The sequence below is a fragment of the Mobula birostris genome, chromosome 3 (assembly GCF_030028105.1).
Source record: "Mobula birostris isolate sMobBir1 chromosome 3, sMobBir1.hap1, whole genome shotgun sequence".
Classification (NCBI taxonomy): Eukaryota; Metazoa; Chordata; class Chondrichthyes; order Myliobatiformes; family Myliobatidae; genus Mobula; species Mobula birostris.
This window is the reverse complement of record NC_092372.1, coordinates 115,017,456-115,033,249: the sequence shown is the minus strand read 5'-3', so window position 1 is coordinate 115,033,249 and position 15,794 is coordinate 115,017,456.

Genomic DNA, 15,794 nt, shown 5'->3' with positions numbered 1-15,794 from the left:
TAAATAAGTTGTTATCTCAGAGCCTAAAATGCATTTACATTGAAAGTGTATTCATTTCCATTTTACTCACAAGTACTGACTGTAAACCTTATGGAAACATACCCACATAACCTCCCACATGATACTGAGTTATTTGAAACCTGCATCATTGCTGTACACAGCAAGATAAAAAAGAGGATTTCTCAGTGCGTTGAATCCTTTGACATTAAAAGCAGTATAGATTTCAATTTTACTCCAACCTACTGACTTCAAAATTTATGGAAACATCCTCACTTAACTTACCACATGATACTGAGTTCATTCAAACCTTTTCCATGATTCTGCTCAACAACTTAAAAAAGTTGTTCTCAGGGCATACAATGCTTTGACATTCCATGTGAATACATTTCAATTTTACTCAGAAGTACTGACTGCAAACCTTATGGAAACATATCCACATAATTTCCTTCATGATTCTCAGTTGTTTGAAACCTGCATCATTGCTCTGCAGATCATGATAAAAAAGTTGATTTCTCAGTGCTTTGAAAGCTTTGACATTAAAAGCAGTATACATTTCAATTTTACTCCAAACTACTGACTGCAAACTTTATGGAAACATCCTAACTTAACTTCCCACATGATACTGACTTCATTGAAACCTTTTCCATGATTCTGCTCAACAAGACAAAAAAGTTGTTAACTCAGAGCATACAATGCATTTACATTGAAAGTGTATTCATTTCCATTTTACTCGCAAGTACTGACTGCAAAACAGATGGAAACATATCCACATTACTTCCCACATGATTCTGAGTTGTTTGAAACCTGCATCGTTGCTGTACACAGCAAGATAAAAAAGAGGAGTTCTCAGTGCGTTGAATGCTTTGACATTAAAAGCAGTAGACATTTCAACTTTACTCCAATCTACTGACTGCAAACTTTATGGAAACATCCTAAATTAACTTCCCACATGATACTGAGTTCATTGAAACCATTTTCATGACTATGCTCAGCAAGATACATAATAGTTATCTCAGAGCATACAATGCATTTGCATTGAAAGTGTATTCATTTCCATTTTACTCACAAGTACTGACTTCAAACGTTATGGAAACATATCCACATAACTTCCTTCATGATTCTAAGTTGTATGAAACCTGCATCATGGCTCTGCTCATCAAGATAAAAAAGTTGATTTCTCAGTGCGATGAATGCTTTGACATTAAAAGCAGTATACATTTCAACTTTACTCCAATCTACTGACTGCACACTTTATGGAAACATCCTAACTTAACTTCCCACATGATAATGAGTTGACTGAAACCATTTTCATGACTATGCTCAGCAAGATACATAAGTTGTTATCTCAGAGCCTACAATGCATTTACATTGAAAGTGTATTCATTTCCATTTTACTCACAAGTGCTGACTGCAAACCTTATGGAAACATATCCACATAACTTCCCACTTGATTCTGAGTTGTTTGAAACCTGCATCATTGCTGTACACAGCAAGATAAAAAAGAGGATTTCTCAGTGCGTTGAATGCTTTGAAATTAACAACAGTATAGATTTCAATTTTACTCCAACCTACTGTCTTCAAACTTTATGGAAACATCCTCACTTAACTTCCCACATGTTACTGAGTTCATTCAAACCTTTTCCATGATTCTGCTCAACAAGATAAAAAAGTTGTTCTCAGTGCATAGAATGCATTTACATTGAATGTGCAATCACTTCCATTTTACTCACAAGTACTGACTGGAAACCTTATGGAAACTAATCCACGTAACTTCCCACATGATTCTGAGTTGTTTGAAACCTGCATCATTGCTGTGCATATCAAGATAAAAAAAGTGGCTTTCTCAGCACGTTGAATGCTTTCAGACTAAAAGCAGTATACATTTTAACTTTATTCCAATCTATTGACTGCAAACTTTATGGAAACATCCTAACTTAACTTCCCACATGATAATCAGTTGCATGAAACCATTTTCAAGACTGTGCTCAGCAAGATACATAAGTTGTTATCTCAGAGCCTACAATGCATTTACATTGAAAGTGTATTCATTTCCATTTTACTCACAAGTACTGACTGCAAACCTTATGGAAACATATCCACATAATTTCCCACATGATTCTGAGTTGTTTGAAACCTGCATCATTGCTGTACACAGCAAGATAAAAAAGAGGATTTCTCAGTGCGTTGAATGCTTTGAAATTAAAAGAAGTATACATTTCAATTTTACTCCAACCTACTGACTTCAAACTTTATGGAAACATCCGCACTTAACTTCCCACATGATACTGAGTTCATTCAAACCTTTACCATGCTTCTGCTCAACAAGATAAAAAAGTTGTTCTCAGTGCATACAATGCATTTACATTGAAAGTGTATTCATCTCCATTTTACTCACAAGTACTGAATGCAAACCTTATGGAAACATATCCACATAACTTCCTTCAGGATTCTAAGTTGTATGAAACCTGCATCATTGCTTTGCACATGAAGATAAAAAAGAGGCTTTCTCAGCACGTTGAATGCTTTCACATTAAAAGCACTATACATTTCAACTTTACTCCAATCTACTGACTGCAAACTTTATGGAAACATCCTAACTTAACTTCCCACATGATACTGAGTTCATTGAAACCTTTTCCATGACTCTGCTCAACAAGACAAAAAAGTTGTTATCTCAGAGCATACAATGCATTTACATTGAAAGTGTATTCATTTCCATTTTACTCACAAGTACTGACTGCAAAACTTATGGAAACATATCCACATTACTTCCCACATTATTCTGAGTTGTTTGAAACCTGCATCATTGCTGTACACAGCAAGATAAAAAAGAGGACTTCTCAGTGCGTTGAGTGCTTTCACATTAAAAGCAGTATACATTTCAATTTTACTCCAACTATTGACTTCAAACTTTATTGAAACATGCAGACATAACTTCCCACATGATACTGACTTCATTGAAACCTTTGCCATGACTCTGCTCAACAAAACAAAAAAGCTGTTATCTCAGAGCATACAATGCATTTGCAATGAAATTGTATTCATTTGCATTTTACTCACAAGTACTGACTGCAAGCTTTATGCAAACATATCCACATAACTTCCTTCATGATTCTAAGTTGTTTGAAACCTGCATGATTGTTCTGCACATCAAGTTAAAAAAGTTGATTTCTCAGTGCGTTGAATGCTTTGACATGAACAGCAGTACACCATTCAACTTTACTCCAATCTACTGACTGCAAACTTTATGGAAACATCCTAACTTAACTTTCCACATGATAATGAGTTGACTGAAACCATGTTCATGACTATGCTCAACAAGATAAATAAGTTGTTATCTCAGAGCCTAAAATGCATTTACATTGAAAGTGCATTCATTTCCAATTTACTCACAAGTACTGACTGTAAACCTTATGGAAACATACCCACATAACCTCCCACATGATACTGAGTTATTTGAAACCTGCATCATTGCTGTACACAGCAAGATAAAAAAGAGGATTTCTCAGTGCGTTGAATCCTTTGACATTAAAAGCAGTATAGATTTCAATTTTACTCCAACCTACTGACTTCAAAATTTATGGAAACATCCTCACTTAACTTACCACATGATACTGAGTTCATTCAAACCTTTTCCATGATTCTGCTCAACAACTTAAAAAAGTTGTTCTCAGGGCATACAATGCTTTGACATTCCATGTGAATACATTTCAATTTTACTCAGAAGTACTGACTGCAAACCTTATGGAAACATATCCACATAATTTCCTTCATGATTCTCAGTTGTTTGAAACCTGCATCATTGCTCTGCAGATCATGATAAAAAAGTTGATTTCTCAGTGCATTGAAAGCTTTGACATTAAAAGAGTATACATTTCAATTTTACTCCAAACTACTGACTGCAAACTTTATGGAAACATCCTAACTTAACTTCCCACATGATACTGACTTCATTGAAACCTTTTCCATGATTCTGCTCAACAAGACAAAAAAGTTGTTAACTCAGAGCATACAATGCATTTACATTGAAAGTGTATTCATTTCCATTTTACTCGCAAGTACTGACTGCAAAACTTATGGAAACATATCCACATTACTTCCCACATGATTCTGAGTTGTTTGAAACCTGCATCGTTGCTGTACACAGCAAGATAAAAAAGAGGAGTTCTCAGTGCGTTGAATGCTTTGACATTAAAAGCAGTGGACATTTCAACTTTACTCCAATCTACTGACTGCAAACTTTATGGAAACATCCTAAATTAACTTCCCACATGATACTGAGTTCATTGAAACCATTTTCATGACTATGCTCAGCAAGATACATAATAGTTATCTCAGAGCATACAATGCATTTGCATTGAAAGTGTATTCATTTCCATTTTACTCACAAGTACTGACTTCAAACGTTATGGAAACATATCCACATAACTTCCTTCATGATTCTAAGTTGTATGAAACCTGCATCATTGCTATGCTCATCAAGGTAAAAAAGTTGATTTCTCAGTGCGATGAATGCTTTGACATTAAAAGCAGTATACATTTCAGCTTTACTCCAATCTACTGACTGCAAACTTTATGGAAACATCCTAACGTAACTTCCCACATGATACTGAGTTCATTGAAACCTTTTCCATAGCTCTGCTCAACAAGACAAAAAAGTTGTTATCTCAGAGCATACAAGGCATTTACATTGAAAATGTATTCATTTCCATTTTACTCACAAGTACTGAATGCAAACCTTATGGAAACATATCCACATAGCTTCCTTCATGATTCTAAGTTGTATGAAACCTGCATCATTGCTGTGCACATCAAGATAAAAAAGTTGGTTTCTCAGAGCGTTGAATGCTTTGACATTTAAAGCAGTATACATTTCAACTTTACTCCAATCTACTGACTGCAAACTTTATGGAAACATCCTAACTTAACTTCCCACATGATACTGAGTTCATTGAAACCTTTTCGATAGCTCTGCTCAACAAGACAAAAAAGTTGTCATCTCAGAGCATACAATGTATTTACATTGAAAGTGTATTCATTTCCATTTTACTCACAAGTACTGACTACAAAGCTTATGGAAACACAGCCACATAACTTCCCACATGATTCTGAGCTATTTGAAACCTGCATCATTGCTGTACACAGCAAGATAAAAAAGAGGACTTCTCAGTGCGTTGAATGCTTTGACATTAAAAGCAGTATACATTTCAATTTTACTCCAACCTACTGACTTCAAACTTTATGGAAACATATTCACCTAACTTCCCACATGATACTGAGTTCATTCAAACCTTTTCCATGATTCTGCTCAACAAGATAAAAAAGTTGTTATCTCAGTGCATAAAATGCATTTATATTGAAAGTGTAATCATTTCCATTTTACTCACAAGTACTGACTGCAAACCTGATGGAAACATATCCACATAACTTCCCACATGATTCTGAATTGTTTGAAACCTGCATCATTGCTGTACACAGCAAGATAAAAAAGAGGATTTCTCAGTGCGTTGAATGCTTTGAGATTAAAAGCAGTATACATTTCAACTTTACTCCAATCTACTGACTGCAAACATTATGGAAACATGCTAACTTAACTTCCCACATGATAATGAGTTGACTGAAACCATTTTCATGACTATGCTCAGCAAGATACATAAGTTGTTATCTCAGAGCCTACAATGCATTTACAATGAAAGTGTATTCATTTCCATTTTACTCACAAGTACTTACTGCAAACCTGATGGAAACATATCCACATAACTTCCCACATGATTCTGAGTTGTTTGAAACCTGCATCATTGCTGTACACAGCAAGATAAAAAAGATGATTTCTCAGTGCGTTGAATGCTTTGAAATTAAAAGCAGTATGCATTTCAATTTTACTCCAACCTACTGACTTCAAACTTTATGGAAACATCCTCAATTAACTTCCCACATGATACTGAGTTCATTCAAACATTTTCCATGATTCTGTTCAACAAGATAAAAAAGTTGTTCTCAGTGCATACAATGCATTTACATTGAAAGTGTATTCATTTACATTTTACTCAGAAGTTCTGAATGCAAACCTTATGGAAACATATCCACATAACTTCCTTCATGATTCTAAGTTGTATGAAACCTGCATCATTGCTCTGCACATCAAGATAAAAAACTTGATTTCTCAGTGCGTTGAATGCTTTGAAATTAAAAGCAGTATACATTTCAATTTTACTCCAACCTACTGACTTCAAACTTTATGGAAACATCCTAACTTAACTTCCCACATGATACTGAGTTCATTGAACCCATTTTCATGACTATGCTCAGCAAGATACATAAGTTGTTATCTCAGAGCATACAATGCATTTGCATTGAAAGTGTATTCATTTCCATTTTACTCACCAGTACTGACTGCAAACCTTATGGAAACATATCCACATAACTTCTTTCAGAATTCTATGTTGTATGAAACCTGCATCATTGCTCTGCACATCAAGATAAAAAAGTTGATTTCTCAGTGCAATGAAAGCTTTGACAATAAAAGCAGTATATATTTCAACTTTACTCCAATCTACTGACTGCAAAGTTTATGTAAACATCCTAACTTAACTTCACACATGATAATGAGTTGACTGAAACCATTTTCATCACTATGCTCAGCAAGATACATAAGTTGTTATCTCAGAGCCTACAATGCATTTACATTGAAAGTGTATTCATTTCCATGTTACTCACAAGTACTGACTGCAAACCTTATGGAAACATACCCACATAACTTCCCACATGATTCTGAGTTATTTGAAACCTGCATCATTGCTGTACACAGCAAGATAAAAAAGAGGATTTCTCAGTGCGTTGAATGCTTTGACATTAAAAGCAGTATAGATTTCAATTTTACTCCAACCTACTGACTTCAAACTTTATGGAAACATCCTCACTTAACTTCCCACATGATACTGAGTTCATTCAAACGTTTTCCATGATTCTGCTCAACAGGACAAAAAAGTTGTTATCTCAGAGCATAGAATGCATTTACATTGAAAGTGTATTCATTTCCATTTTACTCACAAGTACTGACTGCAAAACTTATGGAAACATTTCCACATTACTTCCCACATGATTCTGAGTTGTTTGAAACCTGCATCATTGATGTACACAGCAAGATAAAAAAGAGGATTTCTCAGTGCGTTGAATGCTTTGACATTAAAAGCTGTAGACATTTCAACTTTACTCCAATCTACTGACTGCAAACTTTATGGAAACATCCTAACTTAACATCCCACATGATACTGAGTTCATTCAAACGTTTTCCATGAATCTGCTCAACAAGACAAAAAAGTTGTTATCTCAGAGCATACAATGCATTTACATTGAAAGTGCATTCATTTCCATTTTACTCACAAGTACTGACTGCAAAACTTATGGAAACATATCCACATAACTTCCCACATGATTCTGAGTTGTTTGAAACCTACATCATTGGTGTACACAGCAAGATAAAAAAGAGGACTCTCAGTGCATTGAATGCTTTGACATTAAAAGCAGTATACATTTCAATTTTACTCCAACTATTGACTTCAAACTTTATGGAAACATGCAAACATAACTTCCCACATGATACTGACTTCATTGAAACATTTGCCATGACTCTGCTCAACAAGACAAAAAAGCTGTTATCTCAGAGCATACAACGCATTTGCAATGAAATTGTAATCATTTCCATTTTACTCACAAGTACTAACTGCAAACCTGATGGAATCATATCCACATAACTTCCCACATGATTCTGAGCTGTTTGAAACCTGCATCATTGCTGTGCACATCAAGATAAAAAAGTGGCTTTCTCAGCGCGTTGAATGCTTTGACATTAAAAACAGTATACATTTCAACTTTACTCCAATCTACTGACTGCAAACTTTATGGAAACATCCTAACTTAACTTCCCACATGATAATGAGTTGAGTGAAACCATTTTCATGACTATGCTCAGCAAGATACATAAGTTGTTATCTCAGAGCCTACAATGCATTTACATTGAAGTGTATTCATTTCCATTTGACTCACAAGTACTGACTGTAAAACTTATGGAAACATATCCACATAACTTCCCACATGATTCTGAGTTGTTTGAAACCTGCATCATTGCTGTACACAGCAAGATAAAAAAGGATGTTTTCTCAGTGCGTTGAATGCTTTGACATTAAAAGCAGTATACATTTCAATTTTACTCCAACCTACTGACTTCAAACTTTATGGAAACATCCTCACATAACTTCCCACATGATACTGAGTTCATTCAAACCTTTTCCATGATTCTGCTCAACAAGATTCTGCTCAGTGCATGGAATGCATTTACATTGAAAGTGTATTCCTTTCCATTTTCCTCAGAAGTACTGACTGCATACCTTATGGAAACATATCCACATAACTTCCTTCATGATTCAAAGTTCTATGAAACCTGCATCATTGCTCTGCACATCAAGATAAAAAACTTGGTTTCTCAGAGCGTTGAATGCTTTGACATGTAAAGCAGTATACATTTCAACTTTACTCCAATCTACTGACTGCAAACTTTATGGAAACATCCTAACTTATCTTCCCACATGATACTGAGTTCATTGAAACCTTTTCCATAGCTCTGCTCAACAAGACAAAAAAGTTGTTATCTCAGAGCATACAATGCATTTACATTGAAAGTGTATTCATTTCCATTTTACTCACAAGTACTGACTGCAAAACTTATGGAAACATATCCACATAACTTCCCACATGATTCTGAGTTGTTTGAAACCTGCAGCATTGCTGTACACAGCAAGAGAAAAAAGAGGACTTCTCAGTGCGTTGAATGCTTTGACATTAAAAGCAGTATACATTTCAATTTTACTCCAACCTACTGACTTCAAACTTTATGAAAACATCCTCACTTAACTTCTCACATGATACTGAGTTCATTGAAACCATTTCCTTGAGTCTGCTTAACAAGACAAAAAAGTTGTTATCTCAGAGCATACAATGCATTTATATTGAAAGTGTATTCATTTCCATTTTATTCACAAGTACTGACTGCAAACCTTATGGAAACATATCCACATAACTTCCTTCATGATCCTCAGTTGTTTGAAACCTGCATGATTGGTCTGCACATCAAGATAAAAAAGTTGGTTTCTCAGACCGTTGAATGCTTTGACATTAAAAGCAGTATACATTTCAACTTTACTCCAGTCTACTGACTGCAAACTTTATGGAAACATCCTAACTTAACTTCCCACATTATACTGAGTTCAGTCAAACCTTTTCCATGATTCTGCTCAACAAGATAAAAAGTTGTTACCTCAGAGCATACAATGCATTTACATTGAAAGTGTATTCATTTCCATTTTGCTCACAAGTACTGACTGCAAAACTTATGGAAACATATCCACATAACTTCCCACATGATTCTGAGTTGTTTGAAACCTGCATCATTGCTGTACACAGCAAGATAAAAAAGAGGACTTCTCAGTGCGTTGAATGCTTTGACATTAAAAGCAGTATAGATTTCAATTTTACTCCAACCTACTGAGTTCAAACTTTATGGAAACATCCTCACTTAACTTCCCACATGATACTGAGTTAATTCAAACCTTTTCCATGATTCTGCACAACAAGATAAAAAAGTTGTTATCTCAGTGCATAGAATGCATTTACATTGAAAGTGTAATCATTTCCATTTTACTCACAAGTACTGACTGCAAAACTTATGGAAACATATCCACATAACTTCCCACATGATTCTGAGTTGTTTCAAACCTGCATCATTGCTGTACACAGCAAGATAAAAAAGAGGACTTCTCAGTGCGTTGAATGCTTTGACATTAAAAGCAGTATACATTTCAATTTTACTCCAACCTACTGAGTTCAAACTTTATGGAAACATCCTAACTTAACTTCCCACATTATACTGAGTTCAGTCAAACCTTTTCCATGATTCTGCTCAACAAGATAAAAAGTTGTTACCTCAGAGCATACAATGCATTTACATTGAAAGTGTATTCATTTCCATTTTGCTCACAAGAACTGACTGCAAAACTTATGGAAACATATCCACATAACTTCCCACATGATTCTGAGTTGTTTGAAACCTGCATCATTGCTGTACACAGCAAGATAAAAAAGAGGACTTCTCAGTGCGTTGAATGCTTTGACATTAAAAGCAGTATACATTTCAATTTTACTCCAACCTACTGAGTTCAAACTTTATGGAAACATCCTCACTTAACTTCCCACATGATACTGAGTTAATTCAAACCTTTTCCATGATTCTGCACAACAAGATAAAAAAGTTGTTATCTCAGTGCATAGAATGCATTTACATTGAAAGTGTAATCATTTCCATTTTACTCACAAGTACTGACTGCAAAACTTATGGAAACATATCCACATAACTTCCCACATGATTCTGAGTTGTTTCAAACCTGCATCATTGCTGTGCACATCAAGATAAAAAAGTGGCTTTTTCAGCACGTTGAATGCTTTCACATTAAAAGCAGTATACATTTCAATTTTACTCCTACCTACTGACTTCAAACTTTATGGAAACATGTTAACTTAACTTCCCACATGATACTGAGTTCATTGAAACCATTTCCTGGACTCTGCTCAACAAGACAAAAAAGTTGTTATCTCAGAGCATACAATGCATTTATATTGAAAGTGTATTCATTTCCATTTTACTCACAAGTACTGACTGCAAACCTTATGGAAACATATCCACATATCATTCCTTCATGATCCTCAGTTGTTTGAAACCTGCATGATTGGTCTGCACATCAAGATAAAAAAGTTGATTTCTCAGTACGTTGTATGCTTTGACATTAAAAGCACTATACATTTCAACTTTACTGCAGTCTACTGACTGCATACTTTATGGAAACATCCTAACTTAACTTCCCACATTATAAAGAGTTCATTCAAACCTTTTCCATGATTCTGCTCAACAAGATAAAAAGTTGTTGTCAGAGCATACAATGACATTCCATGTGAATACATTTCAATTTTACTCAGAAGTACTGACTGCAAACCTTATGGAAACATATCCACATAACTTCCTTCATGATTCTAAGTTGTATGAAACCTGCATCATTTCTCTGCACATCAAGGTAAAAAAGTTGGTTTCTCAGTGCGTTGAATGCTTTGACATTAAAAGCAGTAGACATTTCAACTTTATTCCAATCTACTGACTGCAAACTTTATGGAAACATTCTAACTTAAATCCAACATGATACTGAGTTCATTCAAACCTTTCCCATGATTCTGCTCAACAAGATAAAAAAGTTGTTATCTCAGTGCATAGAATGCATTTACATTGAAAGTGTAATCATTTCCATTTTACTCACAAGTACTGACTGCAAACCTGATGGAATCATATCCACATAACTTCCCACATGATTCTGAGCTGTTTGAAACCTGCATCATTGCTGTGCACATCAAGATAAAAAAGTGGCTTTCTCAGCGCGATGAATGCTTTGACATTAAAAACAGTATACATTTCAACTTTACTCCAATCTACTGACTGCAAACTTTATGGAAACATCCTAACTTAACTTCCCACATGATAATGAGTTGAGTGAAACCATTTTCATGACTATGCTCAGCAAGATACATAAGTTGTTATCTCAGAGCCTACAATGCATTTACATTGAAAGTGTATTCATTTCCATTTTACTCAGAAGGACTGACTGTAAAACTTATGGAAACATATCCACATAACTTCCCACATGATTCTGAGTTGTTTGAAACCTGCATCATTGCTGTACACATCAAGGTAAAAAAGTTGGTTTCTCAGTGCGTTGAATGCTTTGACATTAAAAGCAGTAGACATTTCAACTTTATTCCAATCTACTGACTGCAAACTTTATGGAAACATTCTAACTTAAATCCAACATGATACTGAGTTCATTCAAACCTTTTCCATGATTCTGCTCAACAAGATTCTGCTCAGTGCATGCAATGCATTTAGATTGACAGTGTATTCATTTCCATTTTCCTCAGAAGTACTGACTGCATACCTTATGGAAACATATCCACATAACTTCCTTCATGATTCTAAGTTGTATGAAACCTGCATCATTGCTCTGCACATCAAGATAAAAAAGGTTGGTTTCTCAGAGCGTTGAATGCTTTGACATGTAAAGCAGTATATATTTCAACTTTACTCCAATCTACTGACTGCAAACTTTATGGAAACATCCTAACTTAACTTCCCACATGATACTGAGTTCATTGAAACCTTTTCCATAGCTCTGCTCAACAACACAAAAAAGTTGTTATCTCAGAGCATACAATGCATTTACATTGAAAGTGTATTCATTTCCATTTTACTCACAAGTACTGACTGCAAAACTTATGGAAACATATCCACATAACTTCCCACATAATTCTGAGTTATTTGAAACCTGCATCATTGCTGTACACAGCAAGATAAAAAAGAGGACATCTCAGTGCGTTGAATGCTTTGACATTAAAAGCAGTATACATTTCAATTTTACTCCAACCTACTGTCTTCAAACTTTATGAAAACATTCTCACTTAACTTCCCACATGATATTGAGTTCATTGAAACCATTTCCTTGACTCTGCTTAACAAGACAAAAAAGTTGTTATCTCAGAGCATACAATGCATTTATATTGAAAGTGTATTCATTTCCATTTTATTCACAAGTACTGACTGCAAACCTTATGGAAACATATCCACATAACTTCCTTCATGATCCTCAGTTGTTTGAAACCTGCATGATTGGTCTGCACATCAAGATAAAAAAGTTGGTTTCTCAGAGCGTTGAATGCTTTGACATTAAAAGCAGTATACATTTCAACTTTACTCCAATCTACTGACTGCAAACTTTATGGAAACATCCTAACTTAACTTCCCACATGATACTGAGTTCATTGAAACCTTTTCCATAACTCTGCTCAACAAGACAAAAAAGTTGTTATCTCAGAGTATAGAATGCATTTACATTGAAAGTGTATTCATTTCCATTTTACTCACAAGTACTGACTGCAAAACTTATGGAAACATATCCATATAACTTCCCACATGATTCTGAGTTGTTTGAAACCTACATCATTGCTGTACACAGCAAGATAAAAAAGAGGACTTCTCAGTGCGTTGAATGGTTTGACATTAAAAGCAGTATACATTTCAACTTTACTCCAATCTACTGTCTGCAAACGTCATGGAAACATCCTAACTTAATTTCCCAGATGATAATGAGTTGACTGAAACCATTTTCATGACTATGCTCAGCAAGATACATAGGTTGTTATCTCAGAGCCTACAATGCATTTACAATGTAAGTGTATTGATTTCCATTTTACTCTCAAGTACTGACTGCAAACCTTATGGAAACATATCCACATAACTTCGTTGATGATTCTAAGTTGTATGAAACCTGCATCATTGCTCTGCACATCAAGATAAAAAAGTTGATTTCTCAGTGCGTTGAATGCTTTGACATTAAAAGCAGTATACATTTCAATTTTACTCCAACCTACTGACTTCAAACTTCATGGAAACATCCTCACATAACTTCCCACATGATACTGAGTTCATTCAAACCTTTTCCATGATTCTGCTCAACAAGATAAAAAAGTTTTTCTCAGTGCATGCAATGCATTTACATTGAAAGTGTAATCATATCCATTTTACTCACAAGTACTGACTGCAAACCTGATGGAAACATATCCACATAACTTCCGACATGATTCTGAGTTGTTTGAAACCTGCATCATTGCTGTGCACATCAAGATAAAAAAGTGGCCTTCTCAGCGCGTTGAATGCTTTGACATTAAAGCAGTATAGATTTCAAATTTACTCCAACCTACTGACTTCAAACTTTATGGAAACATCCTCACTTAACTTCCCACATGATACTGAGTTCATTCAAACCTTTTCCATGATTCTGCTCAACAACATAAAAAAGTTGTTCTCAGGGCATACGATGCTTTGACATTCCATGTGAATACATTTCAATTTTACTCAGAAGTACTGACTGCAAACCTTATGGAAACATATCCACATAACTTCCTTCATGATTCTCAGTTGTTTGAAACCTCCATCATTGCTCTGCACATCAAGATAAAAAAGTTGATTTCTCAGAACATTGAAAGCTTTGACATTAAAAGCAGTATACATTTCAATTTTTCTCAAAAATACTGACTGCAAACTTTATGCAAACATCCTAACTTAACTTCCCACATGATACTGACTTCATTGAAACCTTTTCCATGATTCTGCTCAACAAGACAAAAAAGTTGTTAACTCGGAGCATACAATGCATTTACATTGAAAGTGTATTCATTTCCATTTTACTCACAAGTACTGACTGCAAACCTTATGGAAACATATCCACATAACTTCCTTCATGATTCTAAGTTGTATGAAACCTGCATCATTGCTCTGCACATCAAGATGAAAAATTTGATTTCTCAGTGCGTTGTATGCTTTGACATTAAAAGTAGTATACATTTCACTTCACTCCAATCTACTGACTGCAAACTTTATGGAAACATCCTAACTTAACTTCCCACATTATACTGAGTTCATTCAAACCTTTTCCATGATTCTGCTCAACAAGTTAAAAAAGTTGTTGTCAGTGCATAGAATGCTTTGACATTCCATGAGAATACATTTCAATTTTACTCAGAAGTACTGACTGCAAACCTTATGGAAACATATCCACATAACTTCCTAGATGATTCTACGTTGTATGAAACCTGCATCATTGCTTTGCACATCAAGATAAAAAAGTTGATTTCTCAGTGCGTTGAATGCTTTGACATTAAAAGCAGTATACATTTCAACTTTATTCCATTCTACTGACAGCAAACTTTATGGAAACATCCTAACTTAACTTCCCACATGATAATCAGTTGACTGAAACCATTTTCATGCCTATGCTCAGGAAGATACATAAGTTGTTATCTCAGAGCCTACAATGCATTTACATTGAAAGTGTATCAATTTCCATTTTATTCACAAGTAGTGACTGCAAACCTTATGGAAAGATATCCACATAACTTCCCACATGATTCTGAGTTGTTTGAAATCTGCATAACTGCTGTACACAGCAAGATAAAAAAGATGATTTCTCAGTGCGTTGAAAGCTTTGACATTAAAAGCAGTATACATTTGAACTTTACTCCAATCTACTGACTGCAAACTTTATGGAAACATCCTCACTTAAATTACCACATGATACTGAGTTCATTGAAACTTTTCCATGATTCTGCTCAACAAGATAAAAAAGTTGTTATCTCTGTGCATAGAATGCATTTACATTGAAAGTGTATTCATTTCCATTTTACTCAGAAGTACTGAATGCAAACCTTATGGAAACATATCCACATAACTTCCTTCATGATTCTAAGTTGTATGAAACCTGCATCATTGCTCTGCACATCAAGATGAAAAATTTGATTTCTCAGTGCGTTGTATGCTTTGACATTAAAAGCAGTATACATTTCACTTCACTCCAATCTACTGACTGCAAACTTTATGGAAACATCCTAACTTAACTTCCCACATTATACTGAGTTCATTCAAACCTTTTCCATGATTCTGCTCAACAAGTTAAAAAAGTTGTTGTCAGTGCATAGAATGCTTTGACATTCCATGAGAATACATTTCAATTTTACTCAGAAGTACTGACTGCAAACCTTATGGAAACATATCCACATAACTTCCTAGATGATTCTACGTTGTATGAAACCTGCATGATTGCTTTGCACATCAAGATAAAAAAGTTGATTTCTCAGTGCGTTGAATGCTT